The sequence below is a fragment of the Temnothorax nylanderi genome, unplaced genomic scaffold (genome assembly GCF_030848795.1).
Source record: "Temnothorax nylanderi isolate EJ_2023f unplaced genomic scaffold, tnyl_v1.0 TNYL_tig0830_pilon, whole genome shotgun sequence".
NCBI lineage: Eukaryota > Metazoa > Arthropoda > Insecta > Hymenoptera > Formicidae > Temnothorax > Temnothorax nylanderi.
Window position 1 is genome coordinate 24,679 of NW_027249892.1, and position 8,647 is coordinate 33,325.

Here is an 8,647-nt window from a genome sequence, read left to right on the forward strand (position 1 = left end):
TTGTTTTTACAAGGTTTCAATTATAATATTAAATACAGGAAGTCAGAGCAACATGCAAATGCGGATTGTTTATCGAGATTACCAGTCCCGCGAGAGTCAAACGAATTTGAATGTGATACAATAGACGATTTTCAGAAGATTACTTTTGAGACATTACCGATTACAGCAGAACAAGTTGCGAAATGTACAATACAGGATAAAGAATTGTCCAAACTTCTTAATTTTCTTAAATTAGGTAAAGGTTATGTTAAGAATAACAAATATTTTACAGTTCCTTTAGAGGAATTTACATTGTTAAACGGAGTTATATTTAGAAACCATAGAGTGGTAATTCCTTTTCAGTTACGAAAGCAAATTCTTAGAGAATTGCATGAAGGTCATTTCGGTATAGTGCGTATGAAACATTTAGCACGAAGTTACGTATGGTGGAATAAAATCGACAAGGATATCGAAGAAATTTCAAAGAATTGCGTGAATTGTAATAGATTCAAGAATAATCCACCAAAGATAAACCATATATGGGAACCAACGGAAACTCCATTTGAAAGAGTACATGCGGATTTTGCAGGTCCATTTTTAGGTCACAATTTCTTAATCTTAGTTGATGCATTTACAAAGTGGCCCGAGATACATATTGTTAAAAACATTACATCGCAAACAACTATAAATATTTGTAGACAATATTTTTGTACTTACGGTTTACCCAGATATTTTGTTACGGATAATGGTAGAAGTTTTACTTCAAATGAATTTACGAATTTCCTAAAGGTTAATGGAATTATACATAAGCGTACAGCACCATTTAATCCAGCGACAAACGGACAAGCGGAACGTTATGTTCAGATATTAAAGAATGCATTAAAACGTATGCAAAGTACTTATACAAGTGTACATGTAGATTTACAGCGATTACTTTTACAATATCGAAATACACCACATGCGGGTACAGGAAAAACACCTGCAGAAATGTTATTTGCCCGAAAAATAAGAACACGTCTGGATTTATTACGACCATTCGAAAAGAAGTATCAAGCGCAGGATACACCAATTTCTTTTTCGAAGGGGGAAAGAGTGAGTGCGAGAAATTACAGCGGTATAGATAAATGGTTATTCGGTAGAATTTGCGAGCGATTAGGTACACTTCATTACAAAATACGGTTAGATGACGGACGTGAGTGGAAACGCCACGTTAATCAGTTAAGGAAAATAGGTGAGAATACTCCTAGTAGTCCAGAAGACTACATTACGTTAGACTACACTCCGCCGGAGAATGTGCGCGGAAATACAAATGATTGTGAGGAACGCGGAAGTTCCAGTGATACAAATGTACATGATAGCTCAAGCGATAGTGATAGTTCTACATTAAGGAATAATTCGAATAGTGCAAATGTTACGATAAGAAATGCGAGTGAGAGTTCCGTTACAACTCCACCAACACCTTCGTATTCTCCCTTGTCTCAGAGTGACAATTATATATATTCAACTCCTTCAAGTTCTTTCCAGGCCAGTACGCCAATACATACTCCTCCGTTAAAACCTCCACTGAAACCAGTTCCAGAAAACCTCACTCCCAAGAGACCCTCACGAACAGTTAAGATTCCCGAACGTCTTAGGGATTGCGTAATGCCCAAGAAAATGAAGTAGCAGTAGTATACTTTGTTAAGTGAGGGGTGTGTTGGGGTAGTTTGTAATACGCGCGCAGACAGAGTGAAGCGCGTAGGTCGTGCGTAGGTAGCGTGAGCGTAGCAAGCTTGTGATTGGATATACCGTGAGTGGCGTTGCAGTAGGTGAGGGCACGTGACTATGTCTTGTCGGTCATTGTGAAGAAGTTCGTCTTCCGTTACCGCCGCTCGAGGACACATTACAGTCCTATACGACTCGATTATTAAATACACATAGTTATTATTACAAGTACGGCGGTGTTCAGTAATTTCTCCTGCCTCCTTCCTCCGCCCACGGTCTACATTCGGCCACATACATAATACTATGTAAATCAAAAATTTCAATTTTTAAAAAATCCGTCTTGAAAAAATGCACCAACCTTTCGATTCTTCGCACGGATTTATAATGTGATACTCGCAAGTTATTCTTAACCATATGTGTGAGATGCGATGGAAAGACATTGTTGTTTCTACATAGTAATAGAAATTGTAACTTGGCTTTGTTCTTAATAATTTTGTAGTTTAGATCTATCCAATCCTTCAATACATAAGAAGCCCGATTGCCAAAATTTTGGAAAATGAATTCAAAATTATACATATGAAACCTAAACGGAAAGACATTCGCACGCATTATAAGGCCAGCGTATATTAAAATTAACAAAAGTTTCGCTCGACAAGCAACAGCAAAATAATTTCAAACGGCCAATTTCGAGCTATTACCAGATGTTAGAAAAATATTTAATACATTCAATAATAGTATACAGACTTGTTTACGTTTTGTGCCTTACTTGGCCTTCTTCAAAACAATAAAAAAATTATAAAGAAAAACGCATTACAATATATCGCATTATTCTACGAACAAAACGAATTAATTCGATCCAACGCCACAATTTACATTAATCCGGTCTCACCCAAGTAATTGGACAATTAGTCATATTGAAGTCAGAAGTATATTGTCAATTATTCGTCAATCTACACGCAGAATCGGTCGTTTCCTTCGCTGCATGACACTTATGCGTCCATGAAACCCGTATAGATGTGAGATCCTTTGTCGCCAGACCATCTTAGTGGCAACTATATCAAAGTTAGGACTTACATAGGACCAAACTTACATAGACCGTCGTAAGACAGGTTAGTTTTAACCTACTGATGACCAGTCATTGCGATAGTAATCCTGCTCAGTACGAGAGGAACCGCAGGTTCGGACATTTGGTTCACGCACTCGGTCGAGCGGCCGGTGGTGCGAAGCTACCATCCGTGGGATTATGCCTGAACGCCTCTAAGGCCGTATCCTCTCTAGTCAAAGGTGGCAATGATATCTCTAGGAGTCTCGTGAGTCGAAAGGCTCAAAACAATGTGACACACTACTAGGCGGCCGGTCCTCGCGGGCCAGTCGTCGCACGAGCCCGGTTTGCCGTACGGCGCCTCTGCCCGTCGTCGGGATCTCACCGCTTACGACGGCACGGCGTCTAACGGTCGAACATGAGTTTCGTGAGTTCGATGTCGAGACTCGGAATCGTCTGTAGACGACTTAGGTCCCCAGAGTCTCACGAGACTCCTAGAGATATCATTGCCACCTTTGACTAGAGAGGATACGGCCTTAGAGGCGTTCAGGCATAATCCCACGGATGGTAGCTTCGCACCACCGCACAGTGGGCCAAAACGGCAATCTAGCTGGACAAAAGTCGATTTTCGAAGATTAATATTTCTTAAAATAAACGATTATATTTTTAAGAAAGATATCTGATAGTTCATTTTCTACAAAATATTTACCATTTACACTTGTAGTTGTGTTATAACAATCGTTTGAATACGTCGTATAAATGTCATCTCGCAAAACGTTAAATCATTACTTTAGCAGCGCTTGCGAAATAAAGAAGTATTCTGCTTATATTGAAGAATATTAAAACTTCAAATTAGATAAATATAGAGAAAGGTATATATTTTTAAATTTTATTAACAAATTTTCATAATAGTTTTTTAATAATAGCGGTATTTTAAGTCAAACATTGCCGATTTTTAATTATGAAATTTTCAAAGTATGAAACTTAGAAAGGTCTACAAAAAAAACGCTGCGGAACGCTGCCGTCATTTTACCAGCATATTATTCCTTAGACATTTCTTAGTTTTATCCTTTTAAAACTAGCTGCCACTAAGTGCCGGTTTCATAAATACAGCGTTTTTTAGAACTCGCAACTCGTCCGTTTGCGTAAAGATACACGAGACGGTCTCGCGCTGCGCGTGTACTTGGCGAGCCTACCGTGTCTCTTGATATTGACATCTATCTATGGTTTTTCATAAATATCTCGAAATTGATTTAGAAAGAAATATCACAAGTTTATATTATTTATATTATTGATACACTAAAAATCTTTAACGACTACCATCTTCGATCAAAATTCACCTAAGAAATAGAATCTGATAAATCAATCAATTTCTTGGATACTACTGTTATCAGAGATGGTGACAGACTTATAACTAATTGGTATCGGAAACCCACTTTCTCGGGACGATATATTAATTATCTATCTAGTTATCCACATAGAAAATGTTTTTCATCAAGAAACATGGTGATACAATTAATGCGCAAAAAGATACGGAAAATTTAAATGTATTATATGATTCCGTGATAGCCGCTTTATAATGTCTTTATTTCATATGTTATTTATTTTACATTTTATTTATTTCGACATGCCTTATTTATTTCACTTTTTTATGTCTTTATTTTTCTCACAATTTATTTATTTCCATATTTCCTTATTATAACCTTTATTTATAACCTTTTTTTCTTTCACATGACTTATGTCCGTTTATCACTTGCGAATTAGTGTCATCGTTGTTATTGTTAATATTGTTTATCGCCGTTGTCTCGATAGCTATCTCTCCGTTCGCCAGTTGCTCGTTTGGAACCACGGTGGGCGCTTGTTACCTTGCTTAAGTACTCCAACATGAGACTTGCACTATGACAATTCGAATCATTACTTTAAACCAGGAAGGCTTTATGACTTTTGTATTATCTGATATGTGACTTTAACCGAGGTACTTTCTATTTTCTATTATATTCATTTTTCACTCAATATGACCATGACATTTACATGTTTTACTTGTTGTATGTGTGATTTACAGATTTAACCGCGATATACTTAAAAAGGACCAAAAAATTATAGTCTTTGATATATATTTATATTATTGAAAAATCCAATATTTTTATTATAAGCTACTGTTGGACATAGAGGAGAAATGATATCAATTGAATGTTAAAAATAAAAACAAGACAAAACAAATAGAAAAGTAATGTATCTAAAGAGATTTGAGTTATAGTTTATCATATTCCAAATTATAGTTCTGTTATAATTTGTTCTATTGTAAAAAGAAAAAATTAAATTTAAATATATAATTAAAAATCGGAAATAATTTATATAAAATTTTATAAATTAAATATTAAATCTATGCAATTTTATTTTTCTTAGGCATGTATACAATAACAAGACGTCGTCTTTTCGAAGTTTGGCATCAATGTGCAAATAATTCAGATCGTACATCAGCCTTATTAAACTTTATTACTAGCGATATTGGAGATGAAAATTGCCCGGAAAATTTTGTCAAAACTATTACATCTACAATTAAAGATTTAAATTATAAAATACAAAGCAAATGGAATGTCAGTAACCGTACACTACACTATTTTTTAAATAAAAATGGTGACTGGTTAGACAAAGAAATTAATTTTCCATTAGCATCTTTGCCTACATCAACGCCTTCAACATCTAAAATAGGTCGACCAAGAAAATTGTTCAGTGAATGCAGTAATAAGACCAAGAAAAGAAGAGTCAAAATATTAACTCAGAAAACTTGTACGGAGGAATTATGTTTTGCAACACAATGTAGTTTGCGAACTGCTGGACGTAGAGATGCAGCAGAAATGATAAAGGAGTTAATTGCGTCACCAAAAAAAGGAACAAAAATTAAAAAAGCTTATAAATCACCAAAACAAGAGCCCGTAAAATATACTCCAGGCGAAGCATTAGCTTTCTTTATTGATGGAAATTACACAAAACATACGTATGCTTTAGTCCGGTCTGGTGCTAAGAAACGATATGCTGATATTTATCCTTCGTACCATGTTATTAAACAAGCAAAAAAACAGTGTTATCCGGAAAATATTACAATAACTGATATACAGGCAGAAATTAAATTACAATCGCTTTTGGATCATACTATTCGGCGCATTATTATGGTACAACAAGAGGTTCTTTTACAATGTCAAACGCCTCAATCAATAAAAATATTATTTAAATGGGGATGTGACGGTAGCTCAGGTCATAGCATTTACAAGCAAAAATGTTCCTCAGTTGCAGAACAAAAAGTTGATGCAGACTTATTTATAATATCTTTAGTGCCGCTACAATTATTTGCCGAAGGAGAAAATGCAAAATTAATTTTATGGAATAACCCACGACCAGGATCAACAAAATACTGTCGACCAATTAAATTAATTTTTAAAAAAGAATCGACTGAATTAATAAAACAAGAAATAGCAATCATTGAAGAACAACTTCAGTCACTTGTTCCAACTATTATTAAAATTGAAGAAAAAGAATTCGCAATAGAATCTGTATTATTGCTGACAATGGTAGATGGGAAAATCTGTAATGCATTAACAAATGTATCGTCACAAAAATGTTATGTTTGCGGAGCTACTCCAAAAATGATGAACGATATTGAGAAAGCATCACTAGTTAATGTTGATATTACAACGTTCAGTTTTGGATTGTCGACTTTGCATGCTTGGATTCGGTGTTTTGAATGTCTCTTGCACATTGCTTATCGTTTAGATATAAAAAAATGGCAAGTTAGAGGAAATGAAAAAAAGGAGGTAGAACTGCGTAAAAAACAAATTCAAGATCGTTTATATTCTGAAATGGGTCTGTTAGTAGACATACCAAAACCTTCAGCTGGTACTACCAATGATGGCAATACATCACGTCGTTTTTTTGAAAAACCAGATTTGGCCGCTGAAATTACTGGAATTAATGAAGAACTTATATTACGATTCTCAGTAATTTTAAGAACAATGTCTAGTGGATACGCAGTAAATCCTGAAGCGTTTGGAATATATACTCGAGAAACAGCAGAATTACACGTCAAATTATATCCATGGTTTTATATGCCACCCAGTGTGCACAAAATTTTAATTCATGGGGCAGATATAATTAAAAACGCTATTCTTCCGATTGGCATGCTGTCCGAAGAAGTACAAGAAGCACGTAATAAAGATTGCAGACGATATAGAGAAGGACATACTCGAAAAATATCTCGAGATAAAACTATGGAGGATTTACTTCATATACTACTTATTTCATCGGATCCAGTAATTTCATCATATAGACATCATCCACCACGAAAATCCGGATATTTAGACGAAGCTTTGTTGAAACTTTTAAAAGAACCGGAATTTACTTTAAATGTTTCGGAAGCTGATACAGAATCGTGCGATAGTTGCGATAGTGAATACTTTAATGAAAGTAACAGTAGTAATTAAGATTTTAATTTTTATTTTATTTGTTAACTGAAAGATTTTTATTATTTTGATTTATTATTTTTAATTTTATTATTTTAGTTTATTTCAGTTTAATACTGAAATAAAATTATTTAGTATTTTAATTTGTTTCTGTTTATTTTTAGTTTTCAATTAATTATTTTTATTTTGTATTTTATTAAAACTAAGACGTATGAATCGGCCTAACTGGCAATAATTTATCATCGTGACGATTCGACCATTGGTTTTGGTCCGATTAATCGTCAAGACATTTATAATCTTTGATACTTATATATATATATATATATATATATATATATATATATATATAAGAATCTCGTTTTTTAAATAATTTAAATTAAATTAAATTATTAAATTTATTGCGATTAAAATTATTAATTTAATTTAATTTAAATTATTTAAAAAATGAGATGCTTATATATATATAAGTATCAAAGATTATAAACGTCTTGACGATTAATCGGACCAAAACCAAAATGGTCGAATCGTCACGATAATAAATTATTGCCAGTTAGGCCGATTCATACGTCTTAGTTTTATTATCGTACTGGCGAACTACAATTGCATTGTATTTTATTATTTTATAATTTTTTATTATTTTATTATTTGTTTTAATTTAAGTTTAATTTCAGTTAATTCGAAAATTATATTGCGATCAATGCATACATGTACTGCTGTTATAATTATAATTTTTTGATATATGTAGTTTGCTTAATTTAACACACTGACACACAATGAGAATAGTCTAAAAATGGCAGGCCAAAACGTTTGTTAAGTTTTTACCTAATTAAAGATTACGACTTTGATAAGGAATAGCGCTATGTAGTTAGTGGATGGTTTTTAAGGAACACCCTGTATATTAAATGTTATTAAATTAAACTGATATACTTTGTACATGTTTACTTTCTATTTTAGAACACTTGAGAACATTTGTTTAACGATGAAAACTAAATTACTACTTTTGTCCAGCTAGATTGCCGTTTTGGCCCACTGTGCACCGGCCGCTCGACCGAGTGCGTGAACCAAATGTCCGAACCTGCGGTTCCTCTCGTACTGACAGGAAGCAGGTGAGCAGGATTACTATCGCAATGACTGGTCATCAGTAGGGTAAAACTAACCTGTCTCACGACGGTCTAATAAAACAATAAAACAAACATGTTCGGAAGCTTAAATGTAGCAAGCGATGATTTATATTTGTATATACATAAGTTACAAGAAATATTTGTGACAAATTTTGAAAAAAATTGTTTTCAGAAAAATATTGGCGGTTACTTATTTCAGCTTGTGCAAGATATAATTTTTAAACCGCCGTGTCCGCATTTTCCTACAATATTTCTTATCAAATTATTTTTGCGTATGCGTAGGGGAGACCGGGGCTAAGCCGACAACGGGGCAAACTTGACACTAGGCTTTTTGCCAATTTAAA